Raw genomic sequence first — 18,893 nt, forward strand, 5'->3', positions numbered from 1 at the left:
GAGGTTGCTAGGGTCCACAGTAAAAATAAATATTCTATTGGTGAAATTATGAAGGAAAATGGAATCCATTCTAGTTTTTCTCAAATTGCAAAAGTTATGGCTACAATGTATGATAAGGGCTTACTTAATCTGGAAAAAAGTATTAAATCTGTGTATGTATGTATGTATAGGAAAATATGGTATGGAGGGTTCAATACTCTGTGGTTTAAGATATTTTAGAGGCCTTCAAACTGGTCCACTATGGATGGGGGAGGGTATTGTATAGTTTACCCCAAAGGTTCAAAGTTTAGGTGTGGTGGCAGGGATGGGATGTGGCTCACAAATCCTGCATTATCAAACCCAAATCCCTTTGGCACAAGCAAGACAGTAACAGAGTTGCTGAAAGTAAGTGCTTTCAACATACTTCTGCCAGACCTTGAGAAGAACTGCTAACATGCTCAGTAAAAAACATTCCTTTTACCTCCTGGCCACAGGCCATATTTCTCAGTCTTCCTTGTGTAAAACTGAGTTATGGCTAACAGGATAAAGGCAGAATCATATTGGCCAAGTCCTGGCCTGTCACACAAACTTCCTAGTGATCCTTCACGCTGTGCTAGTTGCCATCTGCCAACCCATTGGAAAGGATCCAAGGGAGAAGGCTGAGATCCAAGTAGATCATGGTGCTCATGACGGAAGGAGAGCTTCCCTGACTGACCACATTGAACACTGTCCTTCCACCCATATCACACTCAGACTTTTCAAGACAGCAAAAACTTAGCTTTTGTTGTGTTTAAGATTTGATTGTCACAGCGGTTGGCCTTAGTTACCCTATAAAGAAAGGGACATTTTATTTAACACAAAATCTTTTATCTTTATTTCTTTGCCAAGGCTGTCTTCTTCTTGTTAAAACTAAACTACTACTGGGGCATGGTGGTGCACACCTGTAATCCCAGCACTTGGGAGGCTGAGGCAGGAGAATTACCATGAGTTTGAGGCCAGCCTGGGCCACATAGTGAGTTCAGTGCAGCCTGAACTACAGAGCAAAACACTGTCCCAGATAAATAAATATAAAAATACATACATACATATATACATACATACATACAAACAAACTACTTCATTATTATGAGGTAAGTAAAAAACAGCTATTTTTAGCAGGAAAACAAAAGACATTTTAGAGGTTCGAAGTAGAGGAGAAAGGTACAGATATGCCTGGCTTTTAATGATTTTTATCCTTTATAATACATATACAAATTATGGGAAACAAAAATGGAAGCGGTAATCTCTTCCTACACAGTGAGTAGTAGATAGAAGAGAATATGGCTCAGCAGAGGAATAAGTAGGCTAAAATTATATTGTACAGGATACTTACATCCTAAACACAGCATTTTAAATTGTACAATTAGATGATAATCCCTTTCGATAGCTCTTTACACAGGAAGTCTCTCAAAATTGTTATAGGCAAATATAACATGTTTTGAAAGTAAAAAAATAGTCCTCAGACCACATATGAAAGGCCAACCAATAATGTGACAGTATGTAGCCTTCAACTGCTAGTCCTTATTCAAGGTGTTGTCAGCAAAATTTGTAATCAGTGTGATAGTGATTTTTCTCTCATTCCCTTCAGATACGAAGTTTTTGTATTTTTGTTTTATCTTTAGAAAAAAACTTAGCTGTATAAATTCCCACTTATTGGCACATCTAAAAATGTACAGGCATACTAGAAATTTAACTTTGACAGCGCTGTTTGAATGGAGGAGAATAATTCTCCTAAGATAATTCAAATATTAGTGAAAAATGGAAAAAAAAAGCCTACACTGAGATATATTGTATCAGTCACTTTCCCACTTCTGAGACAAAATACTACACACTCAAAATTTAAATGAGAAGTATATTTTTGCTTAGTTTCAGAGGGTTTGGTCCATAACCCTGCTGGCTTCAAGGTGAAAAAGGATGGTAGAAGGGCACAGCAGAAGAGAGGTGCTCAACACACAGCACCCAGGAAGCAGAAGAAGAGGAAAAGAAAGAAGCCAGGGTCAAGAAGATGCTCTTCCGGGTCACACCCCAGTGACCCACCTCCAATTGCCTCCCTGCCCCCTGCCCTGCAAGCACAGCTGGCTCTGAATTTATCTGAGGAGTACAGCTTCCCCTATCTAATCACCTCCAGAAGGCCTACGTCTGAGAATTTGGAGGGACATTTTAGATCTAAACCATAACAGATAGTTAAAATAATAATACAAATAAATATCACATTTAACACATTTAGACAGGAGTCTCTCAAAATTGTTATAGGTAAGTATGACTTTTATGTGTTGGGGGGGGTACTAGGAATACTCAGGACCTGTGCTTGCCAGGTGAGTGCAGAGCCACTGAACTGAATCCCCGGCCAAAATTTTTTTAAAGTAAAAAAGGAATCAGCAAACCACATGACAGACCAATCAATACTGTGACAGTACGTAGCCTTAATCTGCCAGCCCTTATTCAAGTAGACTCACATTTAGCAACCAACGAACTACCAATGTGCTATGAAATACCAACTGCCATTCTGGTCTGGCTAATTTCTATTTCAAAGCATGGTTTTAAGCTTTAAAAAGTAGGTTTTAAAAAGCATTTTCTAAATTACAAAGTATTATATGAATCATTATAAGATATAATTCAATTTAGATGATATGAGGGGAGTTTCATAACAACATATAATAAAGACAAGTAAGATTTAGACATCTTCCTTTTACCCTGAAATCTCACTTTCGCATCTAGGAAAATGAGGGCTTGTAGACAGTCTTTTGTATATTTAAATAACACTTGTGTAAATATAACTATCATCTACATACCCTCCAAAGGAGAGAAACAGGAAATAGAAGTAGGGAACACAAGGATAAATACAGTAAGTAAAAGTCTGACCAGGTAACCAGTTCCATGAGATTTTCTATGGGGTCATATAATCTTATGAAGTTTCCACTGATCACTGTTATCTCACATTGATAAACAGTCATATAGTGCCACAAAGTCTAACATTAACCAATATTTGCTTTTGTTTTTTTTGGCACTGGGAATCCAACTCAGGTCTTTGTGCTTGTGAGGCAGGTGGCAGAACCACTGAGCTAAATTCCTGGCCCACATTAACTAGTATTATCTCCGTAATCTCTCCCTTTCACCACATATCTTTTAAACACCTAAGTCCTACTTTGGAAATAAAGAAGACTGCCTCTTTGTTATCCCTGATGCCTTCTGTCAGGTTGAGCTTTTAGTATATGTTGTTGTTTTCTAAAGATGAGTGTACTGGACTTCAAGAAATGGTTCTCAACAGCTTCGTCATTTAATGTCATTTTACAGGTGTCATTGTAACATCGTGCTTGCCAATACACTGTTGCATGGGTGCTTAAAAGGGAGGTGGCAGCCAGAGAAAAGTCTATGAGACCAAGTGGATATCCTTGATGAATTATCTCTTCCAGGCTCGCAGGCACAATGGAAAGGAGGTTCTGGGAGGTTGGCTTAAATATCATGATTAGAAAAAGAGGTGAGGGGTTGGGCTGGCCTCCTGCAAGGTCCTTAGTAAACTATTTCATAAAGACTTTAACATGATATCAAAAATATGAGAATATATATCTGAAGCTATTACAAATTAAAACTAATTCCATCATAAAGCTATTAAAGCCTTCCAAATAGAAAAATAAAAAATTCCCTAAGGTGAGTCTGTGGAGAGACATGATCACTCAAGCCCTGAAGTCCAGCAGACCTGGTGTGGTGTATCCGGCCTCCACACCTGCCCAGGGACCCAGGCACAGTGCTTAACCACCTCTCAAGAACCAGCTTCCTCCTCTGCAAGATGGAGATGAACAGTGGCCACCTCATCTGGCCTGACGGACAGGCCTCGGTCTGGTGCTGCTACAATATCTACATCAATAGTTAGGACTTGGCCATTGTTATTTTTCTCATTATTGCTACAGTATAGCCAATAGGCCAAACTTGCCCATGGTGGAGCCATGGAATACCACAATATGTTAATCCATAAAGTCTGTCATATTATTATAAAGATGTTTTCTAAAATAACTCTTTTTTTTCAGCTTTAATTGAGTTTATTGGTACATTTTAGGGATACAGTACAGTTACATTCATTGTTGGGATCTTGTACCTCTACATGGCAAGTCTTGGTTCTCATTTTTTCCCCTTACCTCTGCCCTCCCTTCACCCCCTCTTTTCTACTGAATTCTTTTTAGAAATAGTTTCTCATAAGGGAAAGAAGTGTCTTCTGCCACCTAGTGGTTCCTGATGACCAGTAAAGAAAAAAAAATAAAGATACCAAAATCAAAAAACAAAACACATACTGTATTTTAAACAAAACGTATTGTATTTATGACATAAATTTTTTAAGTGATACAAGAAGATGAGAAAATTTAAAATGTTCAAATATTGGAATCCTAGTATTAATAGTTTCTCTTCATGGTATTGCACTGATCAAACTGCACTTGAATATTTAATTGCTAGCAGCATCTCTGAAGAGTCCTTAGGAAACTTCATGGCATTTTGGCCACAGTTCTATTCCCTGGTCTCTTTGTGATGGACGTGAAATAGCAACATAAGGATTTTATTCTCTCTGCTTTTAAAATAGAAGTAGGACAGATACTGATCTTTAAAAGTTGTAGGGTTTTTAAAAATGAAATATATGTCCCCTGTGCAGAAGTCACCTAGACAAAGCATGGGATGTCGAGGCAGATATATTGGTCAGGGTTCTTCAGAGAAGCAAAACTAGTTAGTATATGGTGTGTGTGTGTGTGTGTGTGTGTGTGTGTGTGTGTGTGTGTGAAGGAAGAGAGACAGAAAGAGAGAGGGAGGAAGAAGAAGAGGAGGACAAGGGAGGGAGGAGGGTGGAAGAGAGAAAAGGAGGGGCAAAGGGGAAAGAGAGGGAGAGGGAGAGGTTGTAGAGAGGTGGTCAACACAGCTATGAAAGTGGGCACACCCTAAGCTCTAAAGGGTGAATTAATAAACTCAGGAGCTGACAGTTCAGTGTTAGTCTGAGTCAAAGGCCTGAGAATCAGGAGAGACAATGGTATGGTTCCAACCGAAAGCTGGCAGCCTTAAGACCAAGCACTGATGTTTCAGTTCAGGTTCAAAGGCGGGAAGAAGGTCCATATTCATCTTAGAAGGCCAGGAGGCAGGAAGAATTCTTTCTTTCTCAGAAGATAGTCAGCCTTTTGATAGTCTACCTAATAGGCATCCACAGATTGGATGGACCCATCCACACTGCACAGGCCCTCTGTCTTATTGGTCTGCTTAATCAAAAGTTAACCTTGGGGCTAGGGATGTGGCTCAGTAGAACAGTATATCCTCACACATGCAAGGTCCTGGGTCTGCTCTCCAGCACCATAAAAAAGAAGTTAAATCTCATATAAAACACTGCTATGGTTTGTGTCTAGATGTTCCTGCAAAGCCTCATGCAATGATATATGGGGTTTTTCAGAGGTGGATCTAGAGTGTGTGATTCTGGGAATAAGGGCATGCGGTTACTAAATTAGTCTACTGAGTGCTTTGGCATAGTTCTGGGTGTGGATAATGGGAAGGCCCACCCTGATTGTGAGTGTTACCTACCTGAAGGGCATGTGTCCTGGATAGAATATAAAGGAACAAGAGATGGTTGCTGTGGCTGCTCTTCACTTCTTTCTTGTTGCTTTTGGTGCCTTCTGGCCACCATGGACTGTTTCTTCTTGTGATGCCCCTCTGTCATGCCCCTGCCTGGGAGCCAGATGATTATGAACTGAAACTTCTACAAACTTCTACAGTAAACCTCTCCTCCTTTAATTTAGGTGTCAAGTATTTTGTCCCAGCCAGGAGAAAAGTAACTAAAACAAGTAGCCTTGCAAAAACACCTAGAATGTTTGACCAAGAATCTCTGCACCCAAATGGCCCAGTCAAGCTGACTCATAAAACTAACCATCCCAGCATAGGATAGATAATGGGTTCAGGAATCTGCAAGTGTTTCTGCATGTTTGGGACTGTAGGGTTAAACACAAGGGCAGTGCATGGAAAGTATGTGGGGCTAGATTCCCAAATCCTTGAAACAGGGTAACTGGATTTCAACCTGTGGGATGATGGGGAGCCACCAAAACTCTCCACAAACAAAATTTGACCACAGAAAACACTGATGAAGACGAAAACTCCATCGGTTAAATATTGCCTATGTGCCACAAATCTTGTTTCCAAATAATTCAAGCTCACAATAATCTCGGTTGAAACTTTGTTTTAATAGACATATTTTACTTATCAGGAAACTGAGGCTCAGGGAAGTTAAGTAACTCACTTGAGGTTACGCAGCAAATAAGTGAGGAGAGTCCAGGATGATCTGTCTATGGGGCACAGTTCATTCTAGGAAGCCAAAGGAACTATGCAATGCTTCCTGATACAATCAGGTTTGTTTCAGGACAAGAAGTAGTGCTCTCTAATTTTGACTTTTGAAAATTAGAGAACATACTTGGGGAGGTGGGATTATCTCATAAAATATTTTTGTCTGCCATCGTGCACAGTAAATTGTGGGGATGTCTGCTACATGATTGAATTTTTCTGTCAGCCTCTGATTCTAGGAAGGGTGGGTGGGGAGTGCTAGGGCGAAGCAGTCATAGGTGGAACTGTCCTTTGCATAACTGCATGAGAAAGGAGACAATATTTGAACTCCCCTAAATTCTCACCCATTAACCATGTAAGTCTCACAATAATCCGAGACTGAGGCTCTGATAGATAGCCTGTGACCTCCAAAGTCACTGGCTATTAACTGGCAGAGGCAGGATTCAAAGATATCCGACTTTAAAATCCTCTCTCAAGCACTTTGAATGCAGTTCTCCCTCTGCTAGACCGCCTCTCCTTGCAGATTTCTTCTCTCAGTATGATTTAGCAGGTGTTATGGTGGCATCTAACATGTCCCCCAAAGGCCACTTGCTGGAGCTTGGTTACCAGCTGATGGGATTTTGGGAAATCATTGGTTAGTGGGGGATCCACATCAATCCACTGATGAGATCAAAAGGTGACAGCATTGTTGGGAGCTGATGGAAACTTTGCTGGTGGTGCCTACTTGAAGGCAGTGGATCATGGATCATGAGGGTTGCCCCCCACTTCTTGACCACCAAGAGGTGAACAACTTTGCTCTGCCATGGGCTCCTACCACCATGATGCTCTGTGTTGCCATGGACCCATAGTAATGGAACCAACTAACTATGGACTGAAGCCTCTAAAACCATAAGCCAAGATAAACCTCTCTTCCTTTAAGTTTCTCAGGTATTGGCCGCAGTAATGGAAAGCTGACTAATACATCAGGGTCATCCTCGTCTTGGATGACACTGGACATGTAGGTAAACTGTGGGAAGCATACAGGGAACAGGGATTTCTGTTCTCTGGGTCCTTCAGGCAAGGAGTAGTGGGGGTTCAAATTGACCTGTACTCTGCTGGCAAAGTAATGTACCCTGGCAGTTTTTCCTACCAAATAGGGTCCTCTGAAGGGCTAGAAAGGATGCATTTCGTGATTTGACAAAGACAGCACATGGATGAGTGGCCTACATAGGGACTGAATTTTGCAGGGACAGCGGAGGTAGAGAGGATAGTGAATGTGTGAAAGAAACTGCTAACCCCTAGAGGAGCACTCCAAAAGCTGGAGAGTTGTAAAACATAATCTCCTCCTCCTCCTCTTCTTCTTTCTCTTCTTCTTCCTCTTCTTCTCCCTCTCCCCCTCCCCTAACCACTCTCCCTGTTCCTGCTCCTTCCTCTTCCCTGTCCCCGGTGCTCTAACTCTGTGGACAACTCATTGATCCTGAGAAAAGCTATCTATTCCATGAGAAAAGAATAATCTTCTGGCAGAAGCATCTGGAAAAAAAAAGATCTTTTGTAGGAAACAATTTCTCTCCTTGCACTTCTTAGATTTGTTCTTTTTCAGAGCATCTCAACTACTGTTAAGTTACCACAACTTTGCTTTTGAAAATATTACTACTTTGTAAAAAAGAAAAGAATTTGAAGGATGAAGAATGCCACACTGGTTACAGAATGATGATGGGGAAATTGATGAAGTCAAGATTCATTCAATTGTCATGATCGAGTTATGTGACATGTAATTTACTCATATTATTAAAATTTCAAACAAAATTATGGAGCCAGACATACTTCTAGGCATTAAGGTTCTGGTGATGAATGATACACTGCCCTCATGGAACTGAGGGAGAAGAGAGAGCCACAGTATCAAATTAGGTAAATAAATGTATACTATAATGTCAGGTAGTAATAAGTGCTGTGAGTGAAGCAAATGATAAAGAAACGAAAGAAGTGGTCAGAGCAGATATATGAGGAAATGCATTTAAGGTAAAGCCCTAGATGAAGGGGACACAAGTCTGTGAAATATTCCAGAGAGCTTATCAAATATAAAGGCTCTGAGATGAGAGAATGCTTAGGATGTAAGAACAATGAAAGACAAATGCATGGAGAGGCGTGAGGAAGAGAGACCAAGGGGAGAAGAAACGAGTCAGCGCAGCATAGCAGCTGTCTTCTAGATCAGCTTGTGGGAGGCCGATGGGAAGTTGCTGGAAGACTTTGAGATACAGAATGACACTGTTCGGCTGACAGGAAGGATGTTTTTGTGTGCATTAACTCTTTTCCTTCTTGCAGCAAACTTATGAAGCAGGTCTGTCATTTTCCAACCACAGAAAAGGGAAGTGAGAATTGGAAAGCATAAGGAGGCATGCAGTCAAAACTGGAGCGCTGGTTCCTGTGACTCCGCAAGCAAATTTCCGGCCGCTGGACTTAACTGCCATGGCCCCGGTGGTCCTCCGCTGCTCCAGTCGCACCCCTGTGCGGCATTTCCCACAGCGAATATGTGTGACCTCTAAGTCCCCGCTGAAGGACTGATGGTAGCGGCTTCGGAGTCCGGGTCCAACGAGACACGGCTGTTTCTACTTTGCTTTCCTGGCTGGCCCCCTTTGGAGGAAACCGGCCAGGGAGACTTAAGCAAATCGGGGAGAGTCCTGTGTGGAAGGACATGTAGCTTCCCACCAACAGTTGGCACCTACCTGACTTGCTGGGGGCACAGGGCCCCTTTGGAAGAGGGTCCTCCAGCATCAAAGGAGCCTTCAGATGACTGCACTCTAGTCGGCAACCTCTAATCTTAACAACCTCAGCAACACCCTCAGCCAGAACCACCAGGAGTTAAGCCACTGCTGACTCACTGACACACGGAAGCTGTGAGAGACAATATTTATTTCTGCGGCAAGTTACTAAGCCTTGTGGGAGTTTGAGGCAGCAATAGGCAACTAATAACTTGGGTTTTTGTAAGCACAGGTGCTTCTGATATTACTGGATCCCAATATTATGTAGAATGTAAGTACCGAAAACCCAAATAGTGCATTCAGTTGTTGACTTTAATATTTTCAAATAAGTAGCCGTTTTCTCTACTTACTAAATTTCATAGAGATAATTATTTATAAGTACGGTCTATCAGTATACATACAAAATTTGTTATGTATGTACTATAACTAGTATAGTACACACGTATAAATTAATACACAATGTTGTGCTTTATTTAACTGCCCATACCAATAATGGGCAGGGGAATAGTGTCATTCATATCCAGGAGAGTTTGGATCACCAACTCTGTGCCGGGCCAGGTCAGGTATTTCTTGTTGTTCTGACTGAGCATCTTTATGATGCCTTTTTATGCCTTGGACCGTTGGAGTGGGAAATGCTGCTACTCTTGTCAGAGATTTTAACGCTAAATGTGTAAGAGCTTCTTCTGCTTCTGACTTTGATCAGACTTCAACATTTAATTCTGCTGTCTTTGGATCTAAAGTTCTGTGTGCCTTTTGGACAACTGCCGTGCTAATGTATATTAATCTTGGGCTACAAATCCCTTGTAACTTGCCAAGTAATTTCAGCAGTGATTAGTAACCTTTCATATGGCCAAATCTTTGTTTATTGATTCTAACTTAGGGTTTCACATGACACGATCTCTTTGAACATTTAGATTTTTCTCTAGATTTAAATATTTCATGCTTGAATAAGAACATTGTGAAATATTTAACAAGCTTCTTTAAAGTTAAAATTTAAAGCCAATCTCATAAATTTAGAATGATCTTTACTTTTGCCTTTCTGCATGTAGATGGGAGAGGAGAATGTGTAATTAATCTTCTTAATCTTGGTCTAAAAAGCTGCAAGATTGTCTGAGGAGCTTCGTCCTTCTGTGATGTCTCAGGAACCGTGCTTTTCCAGCTGTGTTTCTTTCTACTTTTAGTTATAGTTATCCCCTGCCACTCACCAGGCAACAGAAATAGATATACAAAAGCCTTTCCTCTTGGACAAAATGGGTGATGCAGTTTATTTTACCATCTGCAATATAACATCTTTCCTTTAATTCATGCATAATTATAACGTGTATGATCTTTTCACATACACGTCAGAAAAAGTCCAACTTTTCAGTTCATTCCTTATGATACAGTACTTGGAATAAGGTTCCGTGGTATATGAATAGAGTTCTAATTTTTTTTTTTTGGAGGCAGAGTCTTGCTATGTAGTCCAGGCTGGCCTTGAACTCACAGTGTAGCCAAGGCTGGCCTCAAGCTCACTGTGATCATGTTGCCTCAGACTTCCAAATTCTGGGATTACAAGTGTGCACCACTACACCCGGCTAGCATAGTTCTAGTGCTTAAATAATATAGTCAACTTCTTTCCGAGAGTGCCATTTAGATTTATCAGGCTGTCAGCCATGCTGAGTCACAAGGCAACGCTGAGTTGCCATCCCTTCATACCAACAGTTGGACCTCTGTAGATTCAACCAACCTCAGATCAAAACTATTTGAAAAAATGCCACCTGCACTGAACAAGTATACTTTTTTCGTGTCACTATAACCTAAACAATACAGTACAGCAACAAGTTATATAGCTTTTACACTGTGTTAGGTATCATAAGTAACCCAGAGATGATTTAAAGATGTGGAAGGCTGTGCATAGATTATATGCAAATTGCATGCCATTTTATGTCAGGGAGTTGAGCATCCAAGAATTTTGATATCTGTCAGGGTCTTGAGCTGTCCATCTCCTGCAGATCCCAAGGGATGACTACAATGGCTATTTTTAATTTTAAAAAACTTAAAAGATAAAAGACATTCATACTTGTCATTTATATCTAGGTTACAAATATATACAAATTTTTCTTTATACTGACCGAATGTGTGTATGTACTGTACACGCACATACACGCATATATGTAGGTACTATGCACACATTGATGTCTGATGAGTTCAGCACATAACATTTCTATATCTATAAGTAAATTTGATACCTCTGACTCTGAGCTGAAGATTTAATTGGCCTAGAGAATCTGGTAACATCAATGACCTGTAATTGTTTGTCAAAGAAATATTGATGAATACGACAGACATAGCTCACAACCTAGAGGCACAGAGGGAAATACAAATGAGTAAGCAAATACAACGCTGTGTGATAACTGTGAAGCGATGCTAGGGGCCATGCCTGAAGATGGCCCTTTGCCTCCTCCCTACACCCTTTCTCCTCCATAGACGAGACCAAGATTGTAGACCCAGCATGGCACCGCCCCAAGAGACAGTTACATTATGCATCCTTCTTTTTTGTTCCCTTCCTGCACATGCCTCAATCATGAAACAATCATGCTTAACTCAGCCTAGGCCACGTAGGCCCCAAGCACTAGTTACCCCAACTCTCTTCCTGCTTGTCTTACACTATAAATAAAGAGTGGGCTGGGCTCCAGGTAGCCATTAGCTCAACAGGCTATGGTTCTACCCGATCCCAGGTTTCAAGCATAATCTTGGTACATTGCCCTCTTTCTTGTTGTTTTTCATTTTTCTTCATCTCCCTGGCTCCAGACCCTACACCATACGTCTTGAGGCAAAGTTAGAAATTCAGGATTCAGTGGGTGCTATAGAGATTCTTTCTAGATTCTAGTCCTGAACAAAGAATTGTATAAAAGGCAGTGATGTTTTACATTTATTAAAGGTAGGAAAAGAAATACATTCTACAGAGTGAGTGCAGGCCAATTAAAAGCAGCAAAAGAAATACATTCTGCTGGGTGGGAGTGGACCACTGTGGAAGAGAGAGCACAGTGGCCAGGAGCTCAATGGCAGCCAGCCATCTTTTGTATCTCCTACTCCTCGGGCTGATTATAAGGTCTAGCCCATCCTGTCAAAAACCTGTTTGAGTTCTTGTGAGAAGAACTGAAGATAGCTGTTTCTGATTGGTTCCAAGAGCAGGGCAGGGTGCATATCTCCTGGATCTCTGTGATTGACAGGTCACATCAAGTTCACCAGTCCCAACATCCTGCCTCAGGTATGCCAAGGAAGATACTTGACCCAAACCAACTGACTCAGGAAAGACTTCCTGAAGAAAAGAATAAGTGGAATCTGAATATGAAATAGATTGTGATGACGAAATGAAGCAAGGAGGTAAGAAATGAGGAAGGCAGTATGACTTCTGTAAAAACCCAGGAGACTATGGTTTGGTCAAGGTACTGTGAGAAACCCAATATAACTCGGTCAAATAGTATGAAAGAAAGAGGCAAAAATGAAGACTGGGTCATTAGAAGGTGCCAGCTACAGCCAAACCTTGGAGACTATATTTAGAAGCCTCACACTGGGAATAATGGGGAGCATATCACTCATCTGCTGAATTATTTTAATAAGGTAATGACACCGTCACACTTCTGTTTTAGGAAGCCTAGTCCAGTGTTAGATAGGAAAAAAGGTTTGGTAGCAGAGGTGGGGTGGGATAGAAGTACAAAGGCATTGAGACGAGATGAGAGATTTTGTGTGTGGTAATAATCCACCAAGACAGGATGATGACTCAGAGTGAACTTCAGATAGCAGCGTGAACTGTTCTATGGCCCCACTCAGCAAAACCTGCCTGAGGGATCATAGTAGTCTGCCAAGGCTGTCCTAACAAAGCACCAAAGACTGGTTGGGTGGCTTTTAAATAACAAAAATTAAATTTCTCACAGCTTTGGGGACAAGAAATCTGAGTTCACACTGCTGGAAGGCCTGGTTCCTTCTGTGGCTTCTGTCCTCAGCTAGTAGATAACCCATCTTCCACCCGTGTCTTCCCTCTCTACCTGTGTGTGTCTGTTTTTCATTTACTCTTCTTATAAGGATCCTTTTCTTACCAGATTAAGCCTTTCTGTGTCCTTATTTTAATTTAACTACCCTTTACATACTCTTTTTCCAAATATATGCTGAGTTTCTGGGGGTTAAAACTTCAACATATAAACTTAGGGGAGCACAACTCTCCCCATAACATAAAAAGCATAAAAACAAAAACAACCATGTAAAGTCTCTGGAAATTATCCGAATGACATGCAGCAAAAGATTGTAAATCTGTTAAAATGAAGGAAGAACAGTGGGGATCTATGGTATCTAAACTACCAGACTCATCGCTCTCTGTGGATGCTGTGCTCTGGCTGGGTGTGACCAAGACCACAGGTTCTGGCTCCCCTCAGCTTCCAGTCAAGAGACAGCACCTCACCAGGTGAGGGAGGCCACCTGCACTTTTTTTTGGAGATCAAACTCCAGACCTTGTGCTTGCGAGGCAGGTGGTGGAACCGCTGATCTACATCCCTGGCCCTGCACTTTTTCTTTTCACTCTGTCTCTCTCCTTTTTTTTTTTGGTCCTACTGGCTATTAAACCCAAGGAGTGCTGAGCTACATCTCCAGCCCTATTTTTTTTTTTTTTAAACAGGGTATTGCTAATTTGGCCAGACTTCAGACTTGCAAGAGCTCCTGTCTCAGCCTGCTCAGTCGCTGGGATTACTGGTGTGTGGCACCAGCCCTGGCCCTGCCAGAATTTTTGTCCCTTCCAACTCTGAGTTGCAGAGCTTCAATCACTGGTGACTGCGACCCCACATGCAGAATGAAAGCTCTATTCCAGGTGCAGTGGGAAGAGAGCATCAGGGCCTTCTGTCACCCTCACCCCACCTTGCTTGTGTGGCAAAGAACCAAGTCCAGGAGACCAGAGTCCACCACTCCATCCAGTCCCTGTGCTGGTGGTGTAGAGACTTTGCCTAGGAAAAGAGGCAGTCCCTAAGGAAAAAAGAGAGAACTCGAGATCCCCTCCTGCCCCTCAGGAGCTTTCCTATCAATAAATATCTTCCTACTTGAAAAAAAAGAGAGAGAGAGCCCTGAACTCTTCCCAAAGGAACTGGCTTTGTTTGGAACAGTAGAGTTATTCAAGCCTAGCAAGTCACTCTCAAAAGCAGCAGCTTTCCTTAATTTAGAGCTAGAAGGTAACCCATATGCTATCTCCTTCACCAGAGAGAACCAGGAAAGGAGACTCTAAGAGCCCTCCTGGGGTTAAGACAAACCTCAAAGATGGGCCTCGAATTTTATTAGTTTAAATTATGAAACAATTTATGCACCCAGGAATTTTTTTTTTTTTTTTTTGGTGGGGGCATACCGGGAATCGAACTCAGGTCCTTACACTTGTGAGGCAGGCAGCGGCACCACTGAGCTAAATAGCTGGCCCAGGAATTCTTTATAGAGCAATCAGCCAGGACCTAATATAACATGACAGCTGGGGGTGACGTTAAAGGAGGCAGACAGCAAACAGATTGCTAAAGGGAGTCCTGTAAACAACTCTTTTCCCATGAATGACTTCGGCTGTGTCCTCTGAGAAGCCACAGCAAAGTAGCCCAGCCAAGTCACTGAACAGTGAAATGACAGCCACGTGCAAGACTAAGCAGGGAGAGTGAAATCAATAGCCAGAGTTACTACAATATGTCATTTTCAACAAAAAAATTAAAAGTCATGCACAGAAATGGGAAAGTGTGTCCCATGTGCAGGAAGACAAAAAGGAGGTAACAGAAGCTACTGGAGAGACAGCGAGGATGCCAGATGTAACAAAGACTTTAAAGCATCTACTGTAGATATATCCAAATAACTTGAGGAAATTGCACTTAAAGAGTTTAACAGTAAGAAATTATATGATTCAACTTGTATGGAATATTCAGAGCATGCAAAGTCAAAGAGACAGAAAGTAGCTGAGCACGTGCCTAGGGCTGGGGAAAGTGGTGGACAGAAATGGCAGGGAAGTGCTTGTGAATAGGAGGATGTTTCTCTCGGGGAGGGATGAAAATGTTCCAGCCTTGATTGTGATGATGGTTGTACAAGTCTGTGGATATACTAAAAGCCACTGAATAATGAATGAACTGTGTAATGTGTGCAGTACGTCTCACATTGGAAAATGAAGAGAGCCTGTAGACTGAAACATCAAGACAATGGTCTATGTCACAGTGATAGTAAGATGAAGAGGTGGGTCTGAGATCAATCTAAAAGTGAGAATCAACAGAACTTGATTGGTGATTAGTTAGGAGGGTTAAAAGGATTGGAGTGACTCAAATTCAATAGTGTTTCCTGGAGAGCTTCCATGGTGAGTAGAAGCAGCGAAACCAGATCATAAATGGCCCCTCGCCCTGAACCTAAGGAAACAAACCAAAAGAAGAAAGAACTACTCAGAGGAAGAACAAGCTTGCTTGGTGTGTATGCTCAGCCACATTGTGACAGTGAAGTTGTGTTAGGGAATTGATCATGTTAAAGTATGCTGTGACGCCGCCTCACTGGCTGCATTCTCCTGATACATCTTGGCTCCTAAAATGACCTCATGCCCTTATCTCTGGTTTCCCTCCCCCCCAAGGCCACAGTGGTCCAGGAAAGTTGAAATCTGTGTCTGCAGGACTGGGCCCATAAAAGCAATCTGGCCTGTGATAGGTTAAAAGTAGCTCTCTCCTCATAAACAAGCAATAGCCCACCCCAAAACTGATAAAAGGATCTTCCTTTCTTTGTTCTCCTCTCTCCTTCTGCTTCTTCCTCCTCTCTCTCTCTCTGCCTTCCTGCCTCCCGCTCGCCTCCCTAAAATAAAGATCTCCTGCCGGATCTCTCGGTGCGTGAGTGGCATAATTGGGTAAGGGGCACCCAAAGGGGGCTCGAGACCCCTTTCAAGTTGTACCAGTTAAAATATCAAGATGTGCCTGTGAGGACTGGAGGTAATTCCTGCCTAGAACCCTCTGCCGCTCCTCTACCCCAAGAAGTCCCCAGCTGCTGCAGTCTTTCTGGCTTCTCCTCCTACCCTCTATCTTCCTCATAAAAAGGCCACCCCAGAAACTAAAGGGCTACCCCCTGGCAAAGGGGACCGCCACGACATTGCTGGGACGTCACTTATTTTAATTGGTGATATTTTGAAAAAGGAAATCTCTAGGGAAAACAGCCCACAGTCATCTTTTTAGCCAGTGATGGAAGTGGGCTTTACGCCGAAGCAGGCTACCCATTATACTTCACTACCTCTGGCTTCTGGAATTTTTTTTTTTTTTTGAGTTTTACTCTGTAGTATACAACTTATTTTTAGAAGCTGTGTGTGGTGGTGCACACCTGTAATCCCAGCATCTGGAAGGCAGAGGCAGAAGGACCGCTGTCAATTCAAAGATAGCCTGGGTTATATATAGTGAGTTCAAGGTCAGCCCAAACTATATAGTGAGATGTTGTCTCAAAGAAACAAAACAATAAAAAAAAATGTCCAGGAGATTCCCAAAGCAGATCTAGAAAATCTAAACCTATTCTACCTATGTAATAAGTGGCAGTTTTGCTGACTCCCATCGCTGAAACAGTTTTAGGAACTGGTCAGAAAGATGCATAAAAGGATTTATTAGGCAGAATTTTAAAAGTCTACACTGCAGGGTGGAGTGTGGGTGTCCAGAGAAATGAGACACACTACAGTTTGGAGCTGGGAGTATTTATGTTTTTGAAGGTGGAAATCTGTGGACTTTGGGAATCTATAGGAAGTTCTATCATGGTTTGGGAAGGTGGCCCACCCACAGAATGACAATGGTCCATTTTACAGGTCAAAGCATGAGCCCACCAAGTTTTTTAGGGGAGAGGCGTGATCTAAGATGTTTTTCCTAAAAAAAATTATTTGAACTCTCTCAATTTGTTCCTTTATCTCACAATCAGGTTTCTGCCCTTTATCAACTAAGGTAATCTGTAGGTTTGAGTGAGTTTAGGTATAATGGCCTAAAAGAAAAGAAGCATAAACATACCTCAAGAAGATGATATTGGTTATCTAGAGAACGTTGTATCCTGAGGTTGAAATCTTCTTTAAAGTATAATTTTTTTAAGTTATGATTTTCCTTGTCTTTTTTCCACTCTTTTGTTCCTTCCTTTCCATCTGCAAAGAGGTTTATTCTCACATTACTGCTGGAAGAAGTCTCTCAGTGCAGTGAAAATGTCTAAGAGAAGTACCAATTATTCAGATTTCTTCACCAGTGTTTTAGTACGCACTATCTTTATAATATTATATATTCATGTTTTAAAGAGCAGCTCCTTCTGACAGTAACTATTCAATATTTCTTTTCCAGGTTGTGGCAATCTTTATATCTTCTACCTCAGTGAAACAGTAGAAACCGAGCTCTTGGGTTCAGAAAAATTGAAGAATGAAGTCATGAACCAAAGAAGGGAGTAAAAAGATTTTTTTTTTTAATACCAGGGATTAAACTTAGTACATTGTGCTTGTGAGGCAGGCACTGGAGCACTGAGCTAAATCCCGAGCCCTAAGAGATTTTTAATTGGAAATAAGAAGAAAAGCCTCCCAGTTTCTCCAGGAGTTAAACCCAAAAAGTAGAATTTCTGCATGGCTCCTGAGTCTGGAACTTTCTATGGATACACCAATCATGGAATTGGTGGTCCTGTGGATTTAAAATGACCGATTTAATTCAGGCTCTCTAACCCACTTACTAAGCCTGTAGGGTTTACAGGAAACTGGATTTTAGAGAAAAACTGGTTGTTTTGCATTTTAAATTCCTCAAAACTAAGGATCTTAGCAGGGAGGGCCTGAATTTCACGTGGCCTGAGGAAGTTCATTCTTGGCCCAAGTCCTAGCTCACTGTCTCTTATTTTGATTCTTATTAGTGTGACAGATCATCCAACTCTGTCTCTTTCCCTGGCTAGCTGCCTTACTCACAAACCAACTAACTAAACTATTTTTTATATCAGAGGAAGGGATATTGAAGGCTTCTGATACAATGAGTAGGTTATTTGGAGGAATGTGTTGATATGAAGAGAAATAAAGGACGAGGACAGTGTCCCAAGGTGCAACAACGTCTGGAAGTTGAGGAAGAACAGCTACCTTAGCCACCCATAGAGCCTGACAGCGGAGCCTGCCAAGGAGTGTGGGGCAACGGTGATGGGGCTGCTGGGAGTCAGGCTAGATGAGCACAGAGAAAGCACAGTTGGCTTTGTTATCACGCAGATGACTGGTGTCCTTGGGATGGCCATGCCCAGGGGGGTGGGAAAGCTGGCCACTGGAGCGCCGTTGTGGGGGTTAAGTGTGATGCGCGTACTGATAACTGTCATCGACTGTGGGCACTGTACACATTTTGGTTTGCATTTGCATTTACAAACGTTTGAGGAAAAACAATCTCGAATATTAATTGAAAGCCTATGTGTTTTCTTCCATTATAAAGTTACATTCTAGGATCTCTAAATCCACATTTTTTTGAGGGTCAGCATACATTCGAAGCTGCACAAACACACTAATAGAAATGTACCTCGACTTCTTTTACATATACGTGCATCCAGTTAACCACTGTTCATACCAAGATACAAGAAAAACGATACCCCATAAAGTTCTCCAGGCTGTTACCTCGCAGAAGTGAACCAACATTCTGACTCCCGTCATCATTCTTTAGCTTTATGACACAACTTTTCAACGAAATAAATGGAAACTGAAGGACACTTAATTGGAAACTGCTTCAATGTAGACTTAGCGAAGGGCCTAAATATAAACGCCACCCTTTCGGCGCCGAAAGCCTGGCCCCAGCACTTTTAGTGCTTCCCCTCCAAAGCCCCGCCCCACTCTGCGCCACGCCCCTTCCGCGCTTCCTG

At 41.8% G+C, this 18,893-nt stretch overlaps 2 long non-coding RNA genes across 5 annotated transcripts in view; one reads left to right on the plus strand and one right to left on the minus strand.

The window, feature by feature from the left end:
• LOC117286544 overlaps nucleotides 1-18,885 on the minus strand; it is a 49,575-nt gene extending 30,690 nt beyond the window's left edge. For 2 of the 4 annotated variants that reach the window (XR_004517727.1, XR_004517728.1), the window contains exons 1-3: nucleotides 18,652-18,885; nucleotides 17,051-17,178; nucleotides 9,018-9,186 (exon numbers count right to left, since the gene is read on the minus strand). This is a non-coding gene — a long non-coding RNA (uncharacterized LOC117286544). Of the gene's footprint in view, nucleotides 1-8,049; nucleotides 9,187-17,050; nucleotides 17,179-18,651 lie in introns of those variants that run through there. The other 2 variants (XR_004517729.1, XR_004517726.1) reach the window with 2 other exon arrangements.
• On the plus strand, nucleotides 9,182-17,491 carry LOC117286545. Its single transcript, XR_004517730.1, has 3 exons — nucleotides 9,182-9,324; nucleotides 12,266-12,419; nucleotides 17,369-17,491. It is a non-coding gene; the product is annotated as an uncharacterized LOC117286545 (long non-coding RNA).
• Nucleotides 18,886-18,893: the final 8 nt, after the last annotated feature.

This window comes from Fukomys damarensis, unplaced genomic scaffold (genome assembly GCF_012274545.1).
Source record: "Fukomys damarensis isolate Sample0158 unplaced genomic scaffold, DMR_v1.0_HiC HiC_scaffold_17, whole genome shotgun sequence".
NCBI classification, from domain to species: Eukaryota; Metazoa; Chordata; class Mammalia; order Rodentia; family Bathyergidae; genus Fukomys; species Fukomys damarensis.